General features: G+C 43.9%; 1 protein-coding gene across 1 annotated transcript in view; it reads left to right on the top strand.

The window, feature by feature from the left end:
* Positions 1–17,273: 17,273 nt before the first annotated feature.
* Positions 17,274–26,318, top strand: part of LOC119173491 (solute carrier family 13 member 2-like) — a 98,784-nt gene continuing 89,739 nt past the window's right edge. The window contains exon 1 of the mRNA XM_075889835.1: positions 17,274–17,413. The gene's annotated coding sequence lies outside the window, so the exon portion shown is untranslated. The remainder of the gene's footprint in view (positions 17,414–26,318) is intronic.

Below are 26,318 nucleotides of genomic sequence, written 5' to 3'. Positions count from 1 at the left end.
CCCAACCGCGACCTCGTGCTCATCGTTCTCCTTCACCACTGCGTCGCAAAGCGCCCTCTTCGCCACCGGAAAACTAGCCAGCGCGGCCAATGGGGGTGAGGTCGCTGGGAACGTGCTACTGTGAGAAATACCTCCTGTGTGTATGTTTAAAAATAAAGTGCGTGTTTTGGTGGATCATGTGCCTGTGATGGCCTTGGTGGACACAGGTGCAACGATTTCCGTGGTGAGTGCTTCCTTTAAAGACGTGTTAGGGCGGAAAAGTTTTTTGACCTGGGATGAAACTTCGACGTTCTGTGGAGTGAGTGGAGAGCCATTGCGCCCTATTGGTGAGTGTAGTGCTGAGGTATTTTCGGGAGGGCTTATAATAACGACAGAGTTTGCAATTAATCCTCGGTCGACACATGATGTCATTCTCGGCATGGAGTTTTTGCAAGAAGATATATATATATATATATATATATATATATATATATATATATATATATATATATATATATATATATATATATATATATATATATATATATATATATATATATATATATATATATATATCCAGCCTGACAAGGAAGATAGGTTGTCCTTGGCATTACCCACTTTTCTTTATTCATATTTACATTACAATTAGTTTAATAACTGTTCCTATAAATTTCTTTGCATTATTGTCTGTTAGATCTCATTAATATGGTGTCAAAACACGGGAAAACGAGCCCTTAAGTATACACTTCTTTCCCGTATTCTTTAACGAGGGTCTCGTATTGGCAGACTTGGGGTCGTTAGGTTGTATACGAGGGACTATTGGTCAGCTGCCAGCTTGTAATAAGTTCACGTGCTACGTGACGCCATACAGGCTCAAAAAAAGAGTGTACCCCACTCTCCTCCATGGCTACAAGTGGCGCTGACTGACGATCCCACGTTGAAATTCACATATAAACACAATAAAGAGGCTGGGGGGATGGCCGCTGTGGTAGCAAAGTGGTAGAGCATCGAACGCGTTATTCGAAGGTCGCAGGATCGGTTCCTGCTCATGGCAAGCTATCTTTTCACCCACTTTTCTTTCTTCGTATTTGCATTACAATTGGCCATGTGGCCATTACAATTGGCCACGCTGGCCATGTGAAGTTTTTCTTAGCATTCACATTTATTATATGCCTTCATTGGGTCGACGCTGCCGATGTCGGGTATTGCTTAACGCTCACGCGTTAAAATATCCCATTTGTGTTCTCGTCGTTCCTAGGTAGATAATGTCAATCACTCATGGCACATACCCACATACAAGTGGCGGCACATACCCGCCCGTGGGCATGTGCCACTGCCTGGCGGAAAGTGTTTGACAACGTACGTGACGCGACTGTGACTGTAGTCATGTATTCACCAGTGCGTCATATTCGTCAAACCATCTTGCCCTCCCATGATGATTTTGGTTCACGCCAAGTTAACGCGGTGGCCAAGAGAGCACCCAAACGTAAGCGGCTAGATAGATACGCTCAAAGTTGCCGAAGTTCGCTAAGAAATGCCTCGCATTCAACAGTTAATAATGTACCTTTCATGAAACATTTTCTCTACGAGTTTTAAATACTTATCAACGTGAGCCTGAAGTACGTGGTTTTAATGTTGTACGATGACTAATGATCTTATGCTGCTGTTGCTATTTGTCAAATGATGCGAAAGCCTTCGTCAAGCATTAGTGACTTTTCACTTTTGTGCCACAGTATCCGTGTAGAGAATTTTGCAATGTCTTTTGTGATGTCGAAATAAACTAAATGAATATTCAAACCGTAGCATGCCGTAAATGTGCTGGTGTCTATGTACACTGCCTGTCACAGGCCCTATCTCAAACAGGTCGAGATTTCAAAAAACTTGAACTGTCCGACCGAACATTTTCGGTCGCGCTAGTACTTCGCTCACGATTACGTACTGTCAACTTTGAAAGTTCAAAGACCACGAGGCACAAGAATAAGCTGAATATTCTCGCTTATTTGGCGACAAGAATTAGATTCAGATTGCGGCCATGTTCCGAAGCGTATCCCTTATGGACATGTCAGATATGACACTTGCATAAATTATATCTGGCCACATATATGGGTCGACTAATTATATGTGGCCACATATATAAATGAGCACATATGCCTTCCGTTTACCATATATGAAGGTATATCTGGTGGGATCGGTTCCTATGTGGGTTCAAATCCAGCTAAAATCCAGCTATATATATGTACCTATGACATTGCCACACAATATATATCATATCAAGTAGATCCTTATTCCGTAAGTGCTCTCGTATATGAAATGAATTATATATATAAATAAATATATATATATATATATATATATATATATATATATATATATATATATATATATATATATATATATATATATATATATATATATATATATATATATATATATATATATATATATATATATATATAATTGACAGCTCGACTTTGATGACCCTTTTAAAATTCGTCCTGGAATCTAACAACTTTGAATTTGACGGCACTTATTACCTTCAAGTTAATGGCACCTCGCATTTCCGATGGAGGCGGAAATGTTGTAGGCCCGTGTGCTCAGATTTGGGTGCACGTTAAAGAACCCCAGGTGGTCTAAATTTCCGGAGCCCTCCACTACGGCGTCTCTCATAATCATATAGTGGTTTTGTGACGTTAAACCCCACATATCAATCAAGTTAATGGCACCTCGATGGGCACACCCATAGGCCCTGATTATGCCAATATTTTCATGGGCATACTCGAAAACGAATTTCTGACAAGCCGTTCACTTAAACCATTGTACTACAAAAGGTACATTGACGATATATTCATGATTTGGCAGCACGGTGAGCCTCATCTCTTATCGTTTATTCACGATTTCAACAACGCTCATCCGTCCATTTCATTCTCTCATACCCACTCAGGACAAACTATCAACTTTCTTGATGTAACAGTGACATTGTGTGACAGCAAGCTTACCACTAAAGTTTACAGAAAGCTAACTGATACTCAACAGTACCTTCACTTTAATAGCAACCATGTCAAGCACTCTAAAACCAGCATACCCTACAGCCAGGCCCTTCGTTTTAAAAGAATATGCTTCCAAGAAACTGATTTTAATTCCAATTGTGCGCAGCTTCGGAATGCTTTATCAAAACAGAAATACCCTTACAAGATTATAGATGACGCCATAAAAAGGGCAAGTAACCAGGACCGCAAAACGCTTTTAAGCACCAAGAATAAACAGCCGGTCTTCTCCTGCACTAACCTTGTTCTAACATTTTCCGCGCCTGCGCAACACGTAAATGCCATTTTAAGAAAGCACCATAACATATTGTACAAAGCGAACGACTTAAATCAATTTTCCCAGAACCACCGCGTGTGACGTACAGAAGAGCGCAAAATCTGCGTGACCTACTCACGTCGTCAAAAAGCATACGCAGTAAACCTACTGGCTGCCGTCCTTGCAACAAACCTCGTTGCAAAGTCTGCCAGCATATGACCACTTCACTTATCGCAAACACCACCGCATCTAACTTCAGCGTGAAAATAAATGGTCACTATAACTGCGACACGCGTAATGTAGTTTACCTCCTGGAATGCTTGATCTGTGGAATGCAGTACTTAGGCGAAACCGAAACACCCTTCCGATATCGGTTTAACAATCACAAGGCTCATATCTCTTCACTTCCTCACCTTCCAATATCAAAGCATGCTAACGCAATGGGCCACTCATTTGAAACATTAGAGCCACGATTCTGGAGTCTGGCTTCCGAACGCATCATGACAGGGAAGTGCGCGAATCATTTCTCATCTTTAAGTTCAATACAATCGCAGGCGGTTTAAATGAGAGTACGGGGAAACTCAGCGTCTTGCACCAGTGACAGCTGTAGATGTTATTGCTTGTACCAGCTGTAATCCTTGTGCTGCACGTGTCGTGACTTGTTATTTGATTGCTTATAAGTAGGATGTGATACGGGGGCCCCCATATAGATTTGATCTCTGATTGTTGTACTTGTTTTTATGATGTTTGCACTCACGTGATTATTGCAAGCGAAACGTATGCGCTTATATGCTGTTGTACCACTGTTACATCTGTTATTCTGACGAAGGCCGGTCCCACGGCCGAAACGTAAGGAAACCTTTCCGTTTTTCGACGTGTGTCTTCTTTTTATTCATATATATATATATATATATATATATATATATATATATATATATATATATATATATATATATATATATATATATATATATATATATATATATATGATCTAACAGACAGGTTTTTATGAAAAAATATTTATTCAGCTTTGTGTATCTGCTAATAGCACGTGCTACGCGGTTCAACTAATACAGTCACAGGCATTTGGGAAGTAATGTTTGCTCAGATGTAATGGCCTTGAAGTTTTGACACCCACTGCACCTGAACTTTCTGGCTTTGTATCTTAAGTATACTTTGACCATTCGAATGATTAGAATTTTCTTACTTCCTCGTTCTCTTTTCCGTTTGTTTCGTTGCAGTTTTTCACATCTGCCGTGAAGTTGTATGCACCTTAATTCCTGGTTAACGCTAGCGATTAACCACTTGCCCTCTGCCTCTCACAGAGCCGGTTGTACATCAATACATACTTTCATTTTTTTATGCCTTTGTTTATTAATTCATCGCTTATTCATTGACAAGTCTATAAAATTTTAGAGACAATGTCAGCTTTGAATTTATTGGGATAAAGATATAAGTGCTAATGTTCATCAAGTTTAATCATCTCAATACTGGGCAGCCAGTCAGGGCACAAAGAAAGAGGAGACAGATGAGCGTGGTAGACTCCCAAGCACGTAGTAGTCCTAGAGCGGCCCTGTCACGCTTTCCCAGGTAACCACCGGATGTTCTAACTATAGGAGCTTTTTTTCTAAACTTATACCTCGTTCAGAAAGAACACAGGCTTTTTCGTCTCCACTTCCAGCTACTGAGAAAGTAGAGTTCTTAGTAGACAATGTTTTCCTATCAATATGCACCCCACACATCACAAGGAAAGAAGGCAGGTACGAGTGAATGCTTTACGACGAATTCATAGCCAAGATCCGGACGCCAGATATACAGACGCCGCCAAGTATGCTGGTAGAGACGCGCCTACGCTTTGAGCGTCGTTGATTCTCGAGGCGCAGAGCTCGCATCTGCCACAGTACGCACCCTTAGCCCAGAAACTGCAGAGGAGAAACTGCAGCTACCACAACGTGCTTGGATGCAGCTGCAGTATTTACAGACTCTCAAGCAACCATGCGAAACTACAGCAAAGGTCGTGTGTCTACCCACGCAATCCAGATATTGCAGCGCCGAAGCACACTGATGCCGTTCACCAGTGTGACATGGGTTCCTGGGCACGAAGGACTGGAGGGAAACGAGGTGGCTCATCCCGCGGCCCGCTATCACGCCTACCGAGCTACACCTTCCCGCTTTCTAGACGCCACGACTGCGTCCGCGGAGGTTGAGTCGTTACCTAAGACTTACTCTGCAATACTGCAACACCATAGGCTGGCGCACAGAGAGTATCCACACCCGAAGCCAAACAAAGAGGACCGCACCATACTGAGAAGACTGCAGAGCAACATATACACACACGGCATACTAATGCACCGATTGTGCCCCACATTACATGAATATGTTTGCCCAATCCGCGCCGTATCTGACACGTTGGCACACCTGATCCTCGAGTGTCCATGCATTATACATTCGCCTCCCCCGAATACCTGCGACACTGTTCAAGAAAACGAACACCTTCTCGAAACGTGGGAGGCCAAACTCGCCGTGGAGGACCTGGACCAACAACGACGTCTCGTCGCGAGGGCCAAGGAGGCAGCGAAGGCCAGAGGGTTCCTGGAATGAGGAGACCTCCCACCTAAGGTGGACGTGGCACCTATACAGTGCTACACCATTTCCAAAAATAAACGTTTATTCCTCCTCCTCCTCGCATCGGTTCTCCACGTGTTCTGAAAATTCTTTCTCTCTTTTGAAGCTTGCGTGCGTGCATTCATCTATAAGTCTACTCATAGATGAAAAAGAAAAAAAAAGCGCAGCCAGCGTCTGTATACTTAAACCGCCTCTTCGAGGTGAGAAACATGCATGAAAGGAGAGATGACATCGCATAAGAGAAGCAAAACGAAAACATGCGGGAGGAAAGGGGAGCGGTGTCGTTTTACTATTTAGGCTGAGTGGTTTCCGGTTGATAACAAAACATCGTAACCAACCATTCCGGGTTTACGGGAGTTCTCGCTGACTTCCAGTTCCCTGAACACGAGGAGTGCAACGGCGTTCCTAGCACCATTTGACGGCAGCATTCGGAGCCCTCACTTCGGCACGTGGCTACAGTTTCAGTTGATACCTTGCGTTTACTTGTTTCTTTTTTGACCAGTCAAGCAGGAAAACGGCACGTGGACACCCCTTTTGAAATGAAGTACTCCAGGACGTACTCTATTTTCCCGTTGTTTTTTTCTTTATGCATCTTCTTGGGCATCTGCGAGCCTGGGAATTTGGCGTGCCCATGTTATTGTTTCTCGTGTTCATTTCAAGCTAATGCCTCCTTTCAGATTTGCTGACGCGAATACGCCGCAGCCATGCCATTTTTAAAGTAATGCGTATGGCCCTCTTACGTTCAGTTTGTGGTTTCATGCAAATTGGCGCCGCGACCATGGTTAGTACTTGCGTTTCGTGCAACCCCGACTATTTAGCGTGGGTACGACGTGTTTGTTCTTTAATGCTAAAATGCTTCGTGTTTTTCACACACAGCGAAACGAATTAAATTCTTGTGATGTTTCGAGGCAGATGGATAAGCGAATTTATAAATTGCTCTCATGGGACCACATGAAATGTTAGTGTACGAGAAAATTGTTCTCTGTTTATGAACAGATTTATTCTAGCGCCGAAGCAGGGAATCAACGCATAGATTTATTAGGAAAATAATACCATCACAAGTCCTTGTTCCACGCTTACTCTTTCTAATCGCTATTAGAAAATGCTGCAGCCTTTAAACAGGAAATTATACGCTTTACAACCATAAGTGATCAACACACTCACATCTCTTGTCTTAATGTAGGGTAGGAATGCAGCAAGTGAATCAATCAATCAATCAATTAATCAATCAAACAATTACAACCTGAATATTTTTCTCAAGAGGATTTGCTTCAAGGGAACCAATTTCTGATAGGTAACAAAACGAAACATAATAAATATAGCTGCTGTCGGCGCCTGGCTCTTGGTTTTCAGCCGCATCTTCCGTCGCTCGGGAGGGAGGAAGAGGGTTGTCATGTCACGCTTCGGATATGTGTTGTGCCGCTGATGTTGGCTAAAGCTGCTTGCTCCTAGTAGGTGGTAAAATGCGGTGGGATGCTCCTAACTACTGGTGAAGTCTTGCGTCAGCATCAAGGAACGAGAATGTTACTCTGCATGTAGTGCGTATCAGAATGCACGGCTACACACGAGAAATACAGCGCGTAATAGAAAACAGGGAGGTGTTCACCGTGGCATGCATTCGCCAAACTGTAACTACGTGGAACCGCGGTCACCCGTGAAAGATAGAAAGAGAGAAAGAGAGTAAGAAGAAATTTACGATTTACGCCATGAAAGCAATGCCCGTCGCCACGCTCCGGCACAGATCAGGCAGTCGCTGGCATGGCGTATGGAGTGATACAATGATAGACTAATGTCAAAGCTTAGTATTATCCCTCTTCGTTAATAATTATCTAGATAAGCTTCGTCAAGAAGTTTAGAGCGTTGGTTTGGTACGCCACTGGCAAAACACGTTGTAGCCGGTGTTTAGATGTCAAATACAGGGTTATGCTTTTAGACGCACTGAAGCCTGGCATTGCACACGAAAGCAGGCACAGAGAGAACACAAATGCACACTCAGGTACAGACAACGACGTGCTCAAGAACTCGAAGCATGCGAGGATCACCGGCCTTCGGGCGCTGCAACAACACCACGCGCTCAGGTGTGAGAAACGCACGCCGCATTCCAAACTAGATCTGCGAATGCTTTCGACTTCCTGGGAAATTTGCGCGAGTGAGTGAGTGACCGCGCCAGATATGCAGGCGACACGACTCCTCTCCCGCAGCCGCGCTTCTTGTGCAGTCCACTCGCTGCGTGTAGTGGGGACGGTGGACCGGAGGTCGTTGTGTCTCGGGCAGCGCGCGTTCACTTCAAGGCTTCCCCGAAACGATGCTCTCTTGCTGAGAAAGAGCAGTAAACGACAAAAAAAAAAGAGACAATAAATAGACGCTTTGATGGTGAATTAGTCTTTGTAATGCGGCCGGTACGACTGAGGAGAAAGCTGTCACAATGAAGCATGAGAAGCACCTCCCGGTATTTGCCGATGCGTATTTGCTTCAGTGTCCAATCAGGACCTCTCCTGTTGTGATCACGGTGCTCAATCGGTTCATCGGCAAATCTGGACCTCCACGTAAACATGCCCTTTTGTAAAACCTCATCTTTCAGATTTATTCGCAATCATCATAGCCCAGGCGTCGTGTCATTGCACCATCTTCACCATATATACTTTACCTACCTTTGTAGAAGCACATTTTCATTTGAATGGATTGCAATAGTAAATAAACGGCTAAAATATTGCTTGCAGCTGTCAGGTCCTTCAGCTATCTCTCCAATTCGCAAATGAAATTGGCACATGGAAAACGAATCTGGAAAAAAAGAAAACTTCATGTTTGCCCCAATTTTAAGCAGATGTTCGCCTAAATTTTTCATCAAATGATGAGATGTCATGTTTATAAGCTTAATGGGTGCCCATGTATACCTTCATTGCTTTAGTTCTGACATCCCCGTGGCTAAAAGGTCGGTGCCGGACTAATTTGGAAGACTAGTGGATTTTGGGAAAGTTTTGCCGCTTTCGCCACCTCCGCCCTTCGTCATTAACTGTGACATGACCCCACTGGAAGTACAGTACAGTTGTAAAGTACCCACAGCGCCATCATTCATAATAATTTTGGAAGAAGCTGCAGACCACGTCCGTAAAGGCATGTGTGCACATACGTGGCTGCATACTTTGTTGACGCTGTTGATGGGACTGAGGATGATAATGATGATGTTTTATGGCGAAGCTTCTAGTACTGGGCGGGCAAATCTCAACCATCTATTCGTTGCGAAGACCACACGATGGACACCTAGCACGATTAAACGCCTCTGCTAAGCAAATGTACAGCTGTGAACGTGACTTCTCACTCGGAATGACGCCTGTGTAGAGTCCCTAAAAGGTTTCGAGCCCTTGGTTGATATGCGGCTGGGGCGGAGGTAGAAATATTTTTCAGGATGGTGAGGGAGGCACCCCCTTAATATAGTCATTTTTTGCTCTGGATGTTATGGCAAAAATATTTCAGGGGGTCTGGGCATGGTTTTCGTGTGCCATCTTCTGGCTACGCCACTCACATGTGGTAGAGTTCTTGACTGTCAATTATCGCCTGATTGGAACGGCCTGTGCCGTTACAACGCCGAAATACATGCTCGTCAAAATTTATTGATTGAACTCATCTGTAGCGCCACTCAATAAATTTGTGTAGCCACCAATATGAAACAAGCAAAACTCTACTTGAAGGAACATCAGTTAAACGAACTATTCAGTTGTACGAACTCTCTCTGTTTTTAAATTCTCCGCCTAAGCGCCACTGGACATAATGGCAACACAATTTAAGCTTCGCGAGATTTTTGCAGAGCGCATTTCAGCTGCCTTAACGTATTGTGTAACACCATCCGATGTTTCTCACGTTATATTGATAAGAAATTGTCTGAAAGATTGGATAGTGCGTGGCGTTTCGAGCAATACGTCACCTGTGACTCTTGCGTTAAGAAAGACACTGCTCTGTTCACAGAAAGGGCTGTAGCTTCAGCCCAGAGGAGGAGAAAAAAAGAGGAAGCACGAAAAATAAGTCGCTATTACTAGGCTGCGGTGTCAAGATCCTTATCGCAGTTTTTATTTACACAGAGCTGGTCTGGCTGCTCACCCTAATTGTTGGTTTTGTGGAGTCCCTGAAACCACTGACCATTATCTAATATATTTTAAAAGATACGCCGCATTTGTTACGCAAAATTACATTGGATTCCGTCTTCCGTCTCATAAGATCCAAACGTACTTTTATTTGGGGGCTTTGTTCCTAAGATTTCGGTGACGGGAAAGTTGCTGATGCATAGCAGGAGTTTATTAAAGGTTCAGAGACGTTCAGTCTGTAGAACAAATTATTACTCATAAGTTACTTGTTCCCAAATTGCTTTATGTATTCCATTTATTTATTGTTGTTCGTTGCTGAAATTATCCGCTTCATTTTCTATATCTATAATTTCTAACTGTCATTTTCTAATACTTATTTTTCCTTGATTTATCTGATTATTTTAAAGACGTTACCTAACAAAATAAAAATATTTCCTTATATAGAACTACCCAGTTCTCGGCCAATCTCCCAGTGCAGGTGTGTGCTACAGATTCCATGCTCTCCTTTTTTGATATAAAGCAGCACTAATGTAATCGAAAGTTAGAATTAGAAATTAGAATTAGAGTACTGAACCCAAGATGGTTTATGTGAGTGTGGACACAGTGAATCAAAAACGTTGCAGTGAATGTTTTCGTGACATCCGCAGACATTATTGTAAAAGTGCAGCAAAATAATGCTTCATTTCTCAAAACAGGCTAATTAAGCAGAAATTCATATGGCAATAAGCAACATAGCAAAAAAAAAGGGAATTAAACTTTAATTTAAACAACGTGTGTTTTCTTTTCCTCCTTGCACCACAGCAATTTCACCACAGCCAACTGTAGTGAACTTTTTTATGTAGTTCTTTAAAATTCGTTCAAGTGAAGTTTCACCGTGTCTGCAGACCTCACCCGATATACATTACATTGTTAGGTTTTTAAGTAAAATAAAGTGAAGTTGTGAGGTGAGTACCATGTGAACTATCAATATTTGATTGCAGTCTTTGTTATCGCGGAAGGAAATTCTCGATTTTTGGCTCCAGTTGACGAAAGGTTTTCTTTGCTTTCTCCTCGTGCGTATTTTTTTATGTGATTTCCGTGACAAAAACACGTCACTTAAGTCTTGATTGACAGCGGCATAAAATGCTTTGGCGTTAAAAAAACGATATACAAATGTTGATCAAGACATTAATGTTAGCTGAAAAACAAGTCCCTCAATTGAGTTTGTTACGGCTTGTATCAGTCGTAATAAAACAGACAGCCGATAGCTTGCCACAGAAACATTCTTACATAATTAGTTGGTTAAACAGCAGCACGCTGTACAAAACGTTATAAAATGAGAATGACAAAAAATGAACATGATTGATGCTCGAAGGCTGCCTATAGTCCTCTGACTTTCGGGGAATGAATGATTACGCATGTGCAGTTCCTACCTTTTGGGGGTTATCAGTACCAATGGAGGTGTATGATAGAGGTAGAACAAGGTCATTATGCAGGGTGGCATATTCTAAGTAGTACATCACAGTTTCGTGAGCTCATAACAGCCTATACACTGTCGTGTCATAACAGCCTATACACTATACACTGTTTTGATTCCCCTTATACACAGTAAGGGGAATCAAAATAGCTGGAAGTATGTCATGGCCCTAAAAGCTACACGCGAAACACTCATGTAAACAAAGAAGCACTGTCTTTACCTACAATCGTATACTGTTATTTTTGAAAATAACCTTTCTAGACATTCTCTTTGTTATTTTAACGCACCCCTGCGCTGTCTCGTTGCGGCTCTGTTCACCACCTCACGTCGGGAAGATGTGAAATAGGCGGCAAGTTAATTGTTCTGAGCTCCATTGTGTGTTTAGAAAAAGTGTTGAACGATTAAGAGTAGTTAGTAGTCCACTATGGGGGGACACGAGGCCAGCCCGTTACAAGACGTCACCACCAATAAAGATGGTGCTCGTAACAGTGGTAGACAGGCCGAATTACTCCAACAAAAATGAGGACATGTAATGAGAACTTAGATTGAGAGAGATGGGGAGAAAACAAACTTACTGTGTGAGGAACGTAGCAGCTGCAGTAGCATTTATTTCTGCAAAAAAAAAAAAAAAAACCTACAGAGTCAGCACTCTACAGTGACAACTGATGTGCTTTTCGGGGAATTTTCAGATTGTCGAACGAAGCGAAATACTATTGTAATAGTTCACCACTCACGCAAAAAAAGTGTACGTGATCGCCTAATCAAATGAGAACCAGTCGCAATCACTATACGATTCAATTCATGCTGTTGGACATGGAAATAATTCGCCAGAGATAAAGGATAGAGGAAACACAGGCAAATCCAAATTTTGCATTTTCAACAAATAATTTGTTGCTTTTGCGATAGCACCCTATCTCTGGCAGCTACAATACGAGTTAAAGTAATCGTATCTGTAGAACCACGCGGTGCTGACCTAGTGGCGTATTATTTCAGCTGTATCCCGGATGGCAACTGATTCATCTGATATGTGGGGTTTAACGTCCTAAAACCACCATATGATTATGAGAGACGCCCCTGATAGCAACTGTATTATCTTTTAGAGTGCTGAATAATATTGACGTCCGGGCAGGATCCGAGATGGCCTTGTTATTTTTCTGTAGATGGTAAACAAAAGTCACAGCTTTGTCGCAAAGGAAAGCAATGAACGCGATAGCAACCAATTGGAAGGTCACGCGAAGAATGGCAAGCAGATCAAAACGTTGCCCGCCTTTCTCACGCAAAAATGACGCATGAAACGTACTCATAAGTACAGATCCGATCTGTACTTATGAGTTTGTTCGCATTCAATGCTTTATTCGCATTATTCGCATTGAAACGCCTATTCGCACTGAATGCTAATAAGCGTTTCAGTTGTTACTCCGCTGTGTCTTATAAGCGCACCCTTTTCGCAAATGGAGACTGTACAGCGAGTGCAGTGATTTTTGTGCGCCCGGTAACTACAACAGAATCGTTCCGGTGAAAGTCTAAGGTTCGCGATTATCCTTACCACGAGACAAGCGCGCACACGCGTGAGCATTCACCCGGCATCCCTATCCGCGGTGCAAAGTACGCGTCGTGGATGAGACAGCGCGCCGCCGCGTCGTGATGATGTGGCGACGAGTGCTCTTTGCGCCGTCTCGCTGGTAGTGCTGAAAACACGATTGTTTCCTCGAGATGACCATCGTCAGTGGTAAGTGGTAGATAGATATAAAATAGCTTGCCGTTTCAGCGTTGAAGAAGGTCTCCTTCGTGGCTCAGTGGCTAACGCATCACACTCACAAGGAAGGTGCCGGACGTTCGATTCCGCGCTTCAGAGTCTTTTTCCGCAGAATTTTTCTTCCTTGAGTTTTCATTTGTATAGATAGGTAGGTATACATATACGGTGAAAAAGGGCGACGCCGACGCCGGCGGCAAAATCTAGCTGAGAGTGTCCATATAGTTGCTACCATAATAAAAAATACTGGGAAGGGTCGGGGCATGTGGGAATGGGTGTTTGAGCTTCATCCTGCGAAGAGGCGAAGCATGAAATCTTTCGACAGAGATTTCTTCGTTGAAGCACTAGCGGGGGAAGGGGTGCCAAGCATAATTACGGGCGTGTAGGGAAGTGTGTTTACGCTCCGCTAACGATGTCAGAAAACTGCCTCATAATGCAGCTTGCTCAAAGGTGCTTCTTCCCCTTCCCTCAATACCCGGTTTCAGTTCCCTTAGGCATTTATAGGGAGGGGTGTTCCAGATTCACTAACGCCATCGGCTATTTGCTGGGCAAACTCTTGCCTTTTAAATGCGAAGCATTTCTTAGCGAACTTTGGCGACTTTGAGCGTATCTATCTATCTATCTATCTATCTATCTATCTATCTATCTATCTATCTATCTATCTATCTATCTATCTATCTATCTATCTATCTATCTATCTATCTATCTATCTATCTATCTATCTATCTATCTATCTATCTATCTATCTATCTATCTATCTATCTATCTATCTATATATGCTAACCGCTTACATTCGGGGGCTCTCATGGTCACCCCCTTGACTAGTCGTGAACGAAATTAGCATAGGAAGCTAAGAAGGTTTGACAAATATGACACGGTGGTCAAAACAGGAATAATGTCACAATCCCGTCGCGTACGTCGTCAAACACTTTCCGCCAGACAGTGGCACATACCCACGGGCGGGTATTGCCACTGGTATGCGCCACGGGTGATTGACACTTAGTATCTACCAAGGAACGATGAGAACATATAGGAAAAATCTCAACGCGCGAGCGTTAAGAAATACCGACATCGGTGGTATCGACCCAACGAATGCAAAGAATATATGTCAGTATCCCAGCTGGAATTGAGCCCAAGCATTCTGCGTGGCAATGAAGCATTTTACCACAGAGCTACGCCTGGTAGACGCTAATCTTCGTGAAACATCAACAGTGGTTGCAGTGCTGCCTACCCGATTTCATTAACATTACTACATATCTACTCCTTTGATACAGCTGTAACGTCGGGTTAACGTCAATTGTGGTTAGTTGACATGCGCTGAAGTTGATTTATGTAGCAGTGTCCAGGTCCAGCACCCTCACGAGCATCAGCGCTTTATATCAGCTGCTGGTGTTGCTGATATGCATGTTCCAGTTGGCATCGTTGCGCAAGTGCAAACTGGTTATATAAACATCTGGAGCTCTTCAACATATGTCTGCGCGTCCAACATTTATACATATATTTAGCGTCATTTCATGACGTGTCACTCAACAAAAAAATTGCAACACGGTCACCTTCCCTTCGCGTGCTTCCCATAACGTCGGTTTCGAGGTACGTGGGATCTGCCGAATTTTTTCATCTTTAGGAGAGCGGTAGCGGGTAGGGGGATTCACCCATTGTGGCACGTATTAATTGTTATGATGGACGGTGGCCTCATGACCCGCCATGACGACAGGAGAAGCCGAAAAGCCTTGCACCTAAGGCATTTCGCCCCTAATACTAGAAAATGACAATCTCTTTGTCTTAATAAACCAACTTTGGGAGTAATGAGAAAAATTAGAAGGTGAAAAAAATTGCGGCCGAAGTTGACTGGTGTCAATCATCATGGTGCTTGCGAACAACTCAACGGTGACTTGACAGCTCTTTGTCAGCGCTGTTAAAACGCGCCAAGTGTACGATTACAGCGGCGTGAAAGACGGAACTTCTTGAATCTGTTATTCCGCCTGATGATGCACGTGCCTGTGGCATTAGAGCATCGGGAATCGGTACTGAAGAGGCCCCAGGTTTAGATCCCGCAGTAGGGAACATTGTTGATATCCTTATTTACACATACTTATTTTTGTGTGGTGTACACATGCTCAGCGCTGAGTGAACATGCACATCTGTTTGTGCGTGCTTCTATGTGTGTGATGCCACACGGGAAACTACACGACGCATCCATCCATAATCGTTTGTTCTAGCAAAATATAAAAAAATGATATTAGAATTTCGACGTGACTATTGCAAAGCATGCACTTGCGATAAAATGCAATAGAAGAGAAAGCCTATAGCCTGGAGAGGAACGGCTATTTGGGCTAGTTGGTTAAATTCCATGGTAATAAGGGTTGCAGCGCAAGCACTAAGGTGCTAGAAGAAACGAGAAACGAAAGGCGAGGCAAGGAAAGCAAAGAGGATAACACCTTAATGCTTGCGCTTTATTACTATAGCCTGGGACCGATCAAGAAAAAAAAAATCTCTGAACGAGAAAGTGAACCTGACGTAGTAACGCTTATTACGCAATAGGAGGTCACCCGCGAGGGGACACATTTGCCTAGCGCAACTTTGGCAATAGCAAATGCGGCGTCATTTTTCTTTTTTTTTTTTTTGCAGGTCCCGACTAACTATTCTACTCCATGTTGAGAAAACAAGAAATGTCCACGTGGTCGAGGCCGGCGTCGGGATCCCTCTCCGCGTTTCCGAAGCCGTGCCCGAAACTCTGTGGCAGCGCCCTCGTCGCGAGGCACGGCGTCTTCCTGAGTTATCGGCCGGTCGATATCAACGCAGGAGAGAGAAAAAGAAAATTCGCTTTCATTTTTATCCAACGACGTTTCCCCTTTCCACCCCGTTTCTTTCTGCTCGTTTCGGCCTGGCGGTCTCTCGTTACGTACGCGTTTCGTCGCTCACTCCTGATGCTTCAGCGTCAAATCCCGCCATTCCACCGCCTGTTAGTGTAACTCCATTCCAATGCTCCGATTATGGAGAGAGGGAATGTAAGAAACGAGACTTGAATGAAAGAGGAGAGGCGAAGGAAGGCGTAAGCGGTGAGAGAGCGAGAGACAGGAGTTTAAAGGCGTTCTCCTCTTCTCCTGCTCCCAATTATAGTGCGTTCTTTCCATCCGGGAATCCAGAAAAGAAAGAAGAGCCGTGCCGAACGGACGGATCGCCGAAGGGAGCCGCACTCTCTCCCTCCTCCGCATAGCTCATAGAGCAGCAAGTTAGTGGAGCAGAGGTTGTGAGGGAGGACAGAGAAGGAGAGGGAGTGCGGCTGAGGAAGAGGAAAACCCAAATAAATATGGCGGGCAGTCGCCGCGAACGAGAAGCCGGCGCCGCCGCTGCATCGCATCGTGCTAGCAAAGCACTCGTTCACCGAGAAGCGTCGCCGCCGTCGATTTTCCGGAAGGCGGTAGCGTGGCATACAGCCGCGGAACTTCAGGAGGCAGTGGGGTTGCAGCTCTGCGTCGTCGACCCGCCAGCCAGCCATCGGTGTGCGCCGGTTGTGTGTAGTATACGGAGAAGTGTGGTGCGGTGTGCGCTTACAAGGAAGGCGCGCGTGCAGTTTCTTGAAGGTGTGTCGGGGGAAGGGAGTTCGAGCCCCCGCAGTATTTGCAAGGAGCACGCGAAAACCCGGAGAACTAGCCGCCGGAGTGTGAACCTGCTTTTCGCCTGCTCAGTGTGTTGGCTCAGCCCAGGCGGCTAAAACTAAAACGCCTCGTTTACTGTTGAGCTGTCGCTTCGCTTCTCGGCGACCCTTTGCGATCGCATACATATCGGAGAACGGAGCCAGCTGCACGACTGTGTCTCCGGCTCGTGTGAAAGGCCGTAGAAAGGTTGTTGGCTCGAGGAAGGAAGGTAGGAAGCGGGGCTCGCTAGCAACCTCGCATGGGAGCGAATGCGGTAACCAGCTCAGAGAGCTGCTCGTCGACTTGTGTGCGACGGTTAGTTAGCCGTGCCGGTGGGTTGGGACTGAACTAGGAGCGAACGACCCTGCTTACAAGAGGAGGAAGGATGCTAGTCCACAAGTAGAGAGGCGCGAGCACGTGGTGATTCGGGACGCCGCCGTTGTGTGTGTGTGCGCGCGCGTCTCTCTCTCTCTCCGCCGACACTGAAGAGGCCGGGTTGTGACTAGGGTTGTCATTTTGGAACACGTCCAAGAGAACAACGGCCCGAACCATTCCATCGACCACGCGGCTTCGGCTTTTTCAGGTAAGAGAGCTGGTTCAGGCGCAAAGACCTTGCTTTGTGAAGCGTACTTTCTCTCTTTCTCACATTTTTTGTTCTCTCTCGCTCGCTCTTCCCGTGTTGGGCGCGCGTGCCGGGAGCACCTCTTCTTGTACGTACCGGCGCGGCGTGTCTTGGAGTGTGTCAAACTGTCGATTCCCTTTCCTTCTTCACCACTCGCATCTTCCACGCTGTGGCCGCGCGGCGCGCCTCCTGCTCGTGGTTGAGATATGTTCATTCATTCTCGGTGGTAGCGGCGCATGGCAACAGGGACAACGTGTAATTGATATAACGATAGTTATTGCGTGAGAACATAACGACGACAACGAGGCAAGAAGGGCAGTCTTTGTTGTCGTTCTGTTCTCGCGCTATAACTATCGTCATGTCATACCAACTTGCCCAAGCTGCCACACTTCTATGTGTAATTGCAGTTTGTTGGCTGTTCATGACAGCTACCAAGTAAATGTCTGTTGCATTGAGTGTCGTGTTGGAGAGTTGTCTAGTACGGTATTCATTGAAAAAAGAAAATGTTTTGCGCCAGAATTCCTGGCAAGAGTAAATTTGCCATATCATTATTTAAAGGTAAGTCTGGACATATCATCACCGAAGCGAACTGGTCGATTCGCGAATTTCGCCCCTCGATTCCAGATCCGCTTTTCTCAAAAAACGTCTTTAGCTAGAATTGTTCGTAAGTGAAACGTTTGGCCGATCACGATGCAGGACATATGATTAGTGAAACCTGACCTATGACAATAAAAACTTAACGAATGGAAGACTAGGCGAATTAGCCCCCTGATGTCTGGAGAGAGCTGTGAAAGTAGAGGGTTCGTTGGCAGCTTGATTTGATCTTTCGATTGTCGATCAGTCGTCTTCGTTGCGTTACGGAGACGTCAATAAGCGAGGGTAATGCCTAGTGAGCTCCGCTATGGCGCTGCACCGGGCTTGTTAGGCGGTTAATTTATCAGCCCGGCGCCCTGGCGTGACTTTTTCGTTCATGAACGAAGAAAGCAGCTCTTTCGAATTACGAAGGCATTAGGAATGGTGAATTTCCCTACAAAATCCAACATTAATCGAATAGTGACGAATGCGAATCTAATACTATTCAAATAGTTTCCGAATGGTAAGGCAACCAGTCTTTTTAAAACGGACCTTGATTTCCGCAGCATTATACTTCAAACAGATACTCACACACTCTAACAAAGAAACATTACGATCACTTTTAACCGATAAAAATATGACGGTTATGAGTGATGCTGACACGTCAGCGATTTCGCGCTATTTGGTAACCGTAGATTGAAGTACAGCAAATGCTTCAACATTCAGGGGAGTACTCTGCAACCTGTTTTTCAGTAAAATTGAGCCAGAAGAATGAGGCAATGTTGATCCAAGCACAACGCATATATAAAGATATGCAATCGAAAATAAATACGTTGCTGCAACGTGAGCTCAGCACCAAACAATGGTAAAAAGTCTGTGTTGAATACCCTATGTGCAAGTTCAATTTATATAGCACAACCCTCGCTTTTGTTATTCGTGTAAACGTAATAATGAAATTATGTGAGAGAGGGTTGCCGTGTATCATGAGCAGCCCGACCAACAAAGCAACCGACCTTATGACGATGATAGCTGATTGATAACACTTAAGCCTAAAAGCGTCATAAGCAGAGAGCCTTCATCTGGTGATCAATGTAGCATCGACAGTCCCGTAAGAACTTGGATGCTGTGCATCCGAGCAATTGAATAGTAAAACAAGAACAGCAATCTCTCACTCTTCTAATGTTTTGGTCTTTTCGTGTTTTACAGTTAGGTATTGATATGCAAAAAATATGGTCGCCATTTCTAATCTGTGCAATTTTATTTGATTACCGAATCAGAGAGAACGTTATTCGACTTATTATTTGAAATTCTTTAATAATAGCACACCTTTATCAATTACTTACAGAAGATAAAGACGAACTATGCCTGATTGACTTGCTTGGCGCAGAGGGCTTATTGACGGCACCCGAAGGCTATCATGTCTTGCTTATTGCTGAAATTTCGACCCTTGATTTCTTCTTGACTGTTTAATAGCAAACAACAAATCAAGGGACGAAATTACATACTGGGTGCTTTTTTTATTGGCGCCAGGTTAAGAAAGAGTAAGTCAGCTGTCAAGAAAAGTGTGGGCAGAATAAATAAAGAAGTCTAGAACGATGAAGGGTGCCTTTGTTATCGCAACTACATGTTCATAACTGAACTGAGAAATTGCTATAATGTCGACAAGTACCTACTGTACCCCGAAACCGAAGACACTTCACAAAAGGCAACCCGAATCCACGTGGAGAAGCCGCCCTGGCTTGATCATTCAATCAACATGGTTCGTTGGACGATTAATTTCAGAGCGTTCTACAGGCATTTCGAATAATGTGTACCAAACAAGTTTTTCGTTACCGAACGAAACCGGCATGACATTCTATATGTTTGGAAAGACGGTTTTTTTTTTCGAAATTTGAACGATAAAATTTCGTCAGGTGAACTCATTAATTCATCGTACTGCGAGGTAAAAAAAAAAAGAAAGCTGAATAATAGTGAACAGAGAGTGGCATCGGCGATACACAAGACGACCACTTGAGCGTATATTGCTGTAGCTGCAACGTTCGTCTTCGTCATCCAATTTTGAAGTGAAATTTCATGTGCTCAGATTTAGGCATCTTCAGAGTGATCCCCATCTCGGTCCGTTTGCATTGAGCAGCTCCAAACTGCGTACACGTTTGAAATCGTAAAGGACATTGGTTCACCTGCCGTTGATTTAACGACAATAGCCACTCCGGTGCAGCGTAATACATTTGCAGCACAGTCGGCACTTCAGAGCTTAAGGAAATGTTAACCGCATTCGTGTCTGAACTTTGCTGTCGCCAGGAGGTGGCAGAAATGTCATACAAGACTGATTTAATTGTCTTTTAACGTCAGCAGTGGCGAGTGGAGCAACATTTTGCTGACTCGCAGTTGGTGTATTGTGTGCTTTGGGCAAAGTTTGTAAGTTTTGCTTGCTGCCGGAGTACACAATGCCGTAGGAATATATGCTAAAATCAGTGACGTCCTTACATTGCGCATGCACTGATTATACGTTGAAAGCCTGCGTGCCTATATGTTCTCCCGAGCCAACGGGTATTGAAAGATCACGGGAAATCACATCCACAGCAAGTGATAGGTCGTATTGTTTTATTGACATCATGTACATAGTACACACACATAGTACACAATGCCGGAGGCCGGCAGAAAAAGCCATCGCAAGGATAGCTTGACGAAGCTGCGGGCCCCCGTTTTGGCACCAGCGTACAACGGTGTTCTCAGTACATAAAAAAAAAAAAATGTACTGAACAGATAAATCACTTAGTACAGGACCCGAAGTAAAATGTGAGCCCACTACAAATAACCACGTCTTGCGTACAAACCATACACAAAAGAAAAATAGACACTAACGGATGTACTAAATAGCTCAGTACATATATAGATTACCTTCATAATACATCCATACAGATTAACATAACTTTGTAATTTACATAGAGTACACTATAGATATATAATTGCACAAATCATTCAATACACGACCGAAAGAAAATATGAGAAAATATGAGGTGGTTACAAATCGCCATGCCTAGCGTACACCGACATATTCTCTATAGTTGACACTCATAGGCATGCGCGAGATATTATATAGTGTCAATGTAATTATTTGCAAGAAAGGAACGTATTGCATTGAAAGTGTTGCTTTCCAGCTGAAAGTTAAATTCGTATAAAGCATTTAGTAGCCTCGGAAGTCTGTTTCCTAACGTATGTCGCCCATATGTTGTTCTACAAGTTTTAACAATCCAAATTTCGCTGTTTCGCGTTTTATAAGGCTGAGAATTTCTTTTAAGGTTGGCAAGTTCAGTCAAGAATACATGTTTCCCCTTTCATTCTTGTTTATAGGCTTTCGCTTTTTATAGGCTTACACGCAGTATCGTGTAACTTACCAACATCAAAAAGTCAGGTAGGTGAATCCCTGTTATGTATGGCCTAATAAATCATTAGCACAACGGGACGAACCGCCTATTTGAATCTTGATGAAGGTACATTGAAAAGCATTAGACACCTCTTTGGGTATACAGGCCGACTTTTCTGCTGGCAAGGCTTTTATCGAATGCTGACCCGACGTACAACGCCAACCGTAATGCTTCCACATGATATTAATATCTAGGATTGCACGTCCTAAAATCACGATATGATTGTGAGGGACGCCTTAGTGCAGGGCGCCCGTAATTTCGACCACCTGGTGTTCTTTAACGTACGCTGACATGACACAGGGCACGGGTCTCACCGTTCCGCCTCCATTGAAATGCGGCTGCCCCGGCCGGAATCGCACCCGCGACCTTCGGGCCATCAGCCGAGCAGGCTTAGCCACTGATCCATCCAGGCGGACAGTGTTTACATATACAGGGTTAACGTATGTAACCCCATGAACCTCGTTTCTATAGTAACAGCCCGAATATTCGGTATATAAAACGAATGGCGGGTTGATTTACAAGTCCTGCACGAAGCGAAGTTTTCTTGCGCCAGCAACTTTTGTTCCTACAGGCTAAGAAAAGGACTCATATAAAACGGCTGCACCAGCATACTGGAGAATTATGGGACGGGCTATAGACCTACAACATTCTTATCGTAATCCTTGACAGCGAAACAGCCTAAATATTCTAGATACTTTTGTAGTCTTAATTTTTTGATTCACGGCTGAAGCCAAGTTCGCGACCGACATTATCACATTACGCCTGCGCCTGTCCGGTAGACGTACGCTGTCATTCTATATAAGAGACACGCTAATCGTCAGAAGTGCACATGGCTACAAAAGCCACTTTCTTAGCGTTCTAATCATGCTAATGCACGCTTTGATCTCTGGTATCATTCGAGATTCATCGGGAGAAGCAACTGTAGAAATGTACTTGTTCGACTGGACAGCTTTACTTTAGTTAGCGTCAATGTCGATAGTGAAAGCTACTCTAATGCTACTCTGGTTTATGGTTGCACTTTCATATAAGAATTCACATTCCGCTGACTTTTTCGCAATGAAAGAGATTGCGTGCGTGCATAGAAATGTACGACATCTATTCCTGCGTCACGGACTGTAGGTCATACAACAAGCAGCGATGGGTTAATCTAGTTAATGAACGGTTCCCCCTCGGGTTTGCCTTGGGCATGTAACGAGAACTTAGCTTGTTGCACGGGAAGAGCACAGTGCACGCACATTCAATGAGATTAAATAAACCGAGTCGGCATGCATGCCTGTGTTCTTCTCGTTATTTTATGGCTTCTTGCAGCCGACTCTGCTCGGTTACCGCCTGACAGAACATTGCTGCTTCATATCAGAAGCGTGCTCGCTGTTGCTTCTTCTTAAACTGGGGAAATAGCGTCTGTTGCGTCGATTTTTATGTTTCCCCAGCTAAAGTTTTTTGTAAAGTGCAGTACACTGATAGCTGAATAGAATTTTTACTCGTTCATTATCTTCGAGAATGCTTGAATTTGACAGTTTCACAGCTTTCGAAACGTCAGTAATTATTCTTTTTGACACTGGGATTGCACTAGGGTTCCGTGCATTTCCCCCGGGTGTCAATAAAAACTTGTACATTTTTAATATATTTTGTTTATTTAGCAAAGGTGACCTTATGATTTACTCAAGAAAAACTCTAGTTGTTGGAGACATGGCTTTCGTCTCATGGTGACGTCGCCGTTCATTCGTCGTCTCACCGTCATTCTGCGTGCTCTTTTTATTTTTCGCTGTCATCAAATCAATCTATCGATCAATCAATGACAACGATCTTCGAGCTGTAGAAGACCTTTCGAATCATGCGAACACTGTTGTTGAATGTCAGCGCATGCGTATATGCTTCAGCGGAAAAGCACATTTTGTAAGCGTCAAGTACAGAGGGCACTGTGTCGCCATAATTGGATAATGCGTGGAAACTGTTTTCAGTAGCGCTCGCTAATAATAGGCCTTCTCAGCTCATCCAGCGACCCTGATATGGAAAACAGAACCCCCCCCCCCCCCTTCCATTCTTTTTTGCGATGTCACTCTTCTTCTGCAACTAAGTTAAACCGCGCGGTCGATAAATGCATTACCCATCGCTAATTCTCGGAGGTTCGCTCAAACCTCTGCTGGATTAGCTGACGTGTAAACAAGGTCTCTCGATTCTCAGAAAAAAACGGGTCGCAGCCGCTGCGTATTGACAGCTTGGCTGTCTATCCTTTGATAAACGTGACACATATGCGACAGTACAAAGCTGCCAGCCTCCATACAATAATGGAAGAGCCAGACAAGTAAACTAAAGAAACGAAAATTCGTGCCACGCCTTAGCACATCTGCATCGCTTGTTTTACTTTATATAGTTCGGGTAGTCACAAAATGAACATTGGGGAGAGATAATGAATTAGGCCCGCTTTATTGAAATACGAACAGTGCGATATTATACCCCGGGACACAAAAGGAGACACAGACGGCGTTTTTTTGTGTCTCTTGTTTAGTGTCACTGTGTAGAATATCGCGCTGTTGGTACTTCATCATGCAAAACCAACTAGCCCAAAGCTTCAATTTACTAAGCCTCATTGAAACAGGTTTCCACAAAAATGAATGCAACAAAGCAAAAATGTGCCTCCTAAGAAAAAAAAAAGTGGTTTAGTCTTGTATTGTATGCACATCTATCTATCTATCTATCTATCTATCTATCTATCTATCTATCTATCTATCTATCTATCTATCTATCTATCTATCTATCTATCTATCTATCTATCTATCTATCTATCTATCTATCTATCTATCTATCTATCTATCTATCTATCTATCTATCTATCTATCTATCTATCTATCTATCTATCTATCTATCTATCTATCTATCTATCTATCTATCTATCTATCTATCTATCTATCTATCTATCTATCTATCTATCTATCTATCTATCTATCTATCTATCTATCTATCTATCTATCTATCTATCTATCTATCTATCTATCTATCTATCTATCTATCTATCTATCTATCTATCTATCTATCTATCTATCTATCTATCTATCTATCTATCTATCTATCTATCTTATTTCGACACTCCTTCTATTTTCTTGCTCAGTTTACTTAGCAACGCAACACTTGAGTAGCTACTGGCAACAACTATGGTCTTGCTTTCATATACAGGCAACACTGAAACATGACGACATAAGTTGACGAGGGAACTTGACAGAAGATAAGATTGCCACATCCTGAACGGCTGATTGCCATAAAGCCCACGATTGAGAGATCATCACATTGAAAGCGATACGGCGCATCCGAATGCCCACGTGACCAGAGCGCACCATCGAGGCACTTGCGCACGCTGGCCGATGCCGGGCTTATGGCGTGCGACACCGTCGCTTAAGCCTGCGAGTTATAATAGATTACCTCAAAAAGAAAATTTAACGAAAAATAGATCAACAAAAAACGGCATATCCCACGTACAGTGAGAATCGACGATATGCGAAGCACGAATGAGGAAGGGTGATACGTCCCATTAAAATCAGCACAACGTTAAGAGGTGGAGTTAAATCATCCCGTACATGACTTTCATGTCATGATTATCATGTTCGGACGTTTCATTTACTTTCGTCATATATAAACGTCACCTGATACAAATATTGGCGTATATAAAGCTAGGGAAACGGCCGCGAGCGTGCTATGAGCGTAGCATGTAGTCATGTTTAACGAAAGAAGCATTTCGCTTTCAAACGGGCGAGGCGTCAGATTTCCGATGAACGGTGCGTTGGTAATGCTCGACAGCTTTTCACGCTCCTCTGCACCTGCGGTCCGCGTATTATATACGGCGGCCTTCGCCTTTCCGAGAAATCGTATATGCGAGGCCCTGGTCTCTGGATGGAGGGACGCCGCTCGCGTGGCAGGTCTAAAGTTCTACAGAGAGCTCGCGTAGCCCGCGGGCCCATCGTCGACGAGAGAAGGCTTTTCTTTGTTCCTTTTCTTCTTCCTCATCACTCCCGCACGCCCTGCAGCTGTATGACTCACACTTGCGTGTTCTTTTCGGCTGTAATGCGTCGTACACGGGTGGGCGGATGCTTGCGAAAGGTGCCTTGCGATGTCTCCGCGTACTTTCGAGGCAGCGCGATTCGTTCCTGAAGTGTGTATTGGCAATGAAGAGCGATACGGCTGCTCGTTCTGCGGCCGGAGCCATGCCTTTCCCTGAGCTAAACGAACTGGGGGCGCAATTTCCGCATTCGCGGAAACACACAACGCCGTGTGCGCATGCGTGTTACGTAATGGGATTATTTTTTTCTTGTGAAGACCATAGTACGAAATATGCGTGGGTGTGCGTTTTGGCCGAGAGTTTTCTAAGAATCACGAGCGATCTTTTACAATATCTAAGCCAACGTGTTGCGCAAGAGCTTCCTGCTGGGAGCGCGTTTATTTGTTAAACGAATGAGTGAGGGCATTATTTTCAGGAACTTCACTTAATTCTATCACTCAGCCCGTTTCAGTTGTATTCTAGTTGGAGTGCAATCGGCTGTATTCACGGTCGGTTTCTCGACCCCTATGGAGCCTCCGTGCAAACATGAATAGTGGCCCGTAAGATTGAATCGGGTAGGGCGTCAGGCGAATTTCTCTGAAGGTTCAATTGTGAAAGCTCAATGAACATGATGATGAAATGCTGAGCACGTAGTTTCCAGCTCCTCTTTTGATGGCCACTTCAAATAAAATAGGGGAGGATGGAAGGAAGAATTAGTGTATGTATAGGCACAGATGCCGTTGTACCTAAGACGTCCGCCATGTGCTATCTATCTATCTATCCGTCTGTCTGTCTGTCTGTCTGTCTGTCTGTCTGTCTGTCTGTCTGTCTGTCT

The sequence above is a fragment of the Rhipicephalus microplus genome, chromosome 3 (genome assembly GCF_043290135.1).
Source record: "Rhipicephalus microplus isolate Deutch F79 chromosome 3, USDA_Rmic, whole genome shotgun sequence".
Lineage (NCBI taxonomy): Eukaryota > Metazoa > Arthropoda > Arachnida > Ixodida > Ixodidae > Rhipicephalus > Rhipicephalus microplus.
This window is presented reverse-complemented; position numbering and strand designations above follow the sequence as displayed.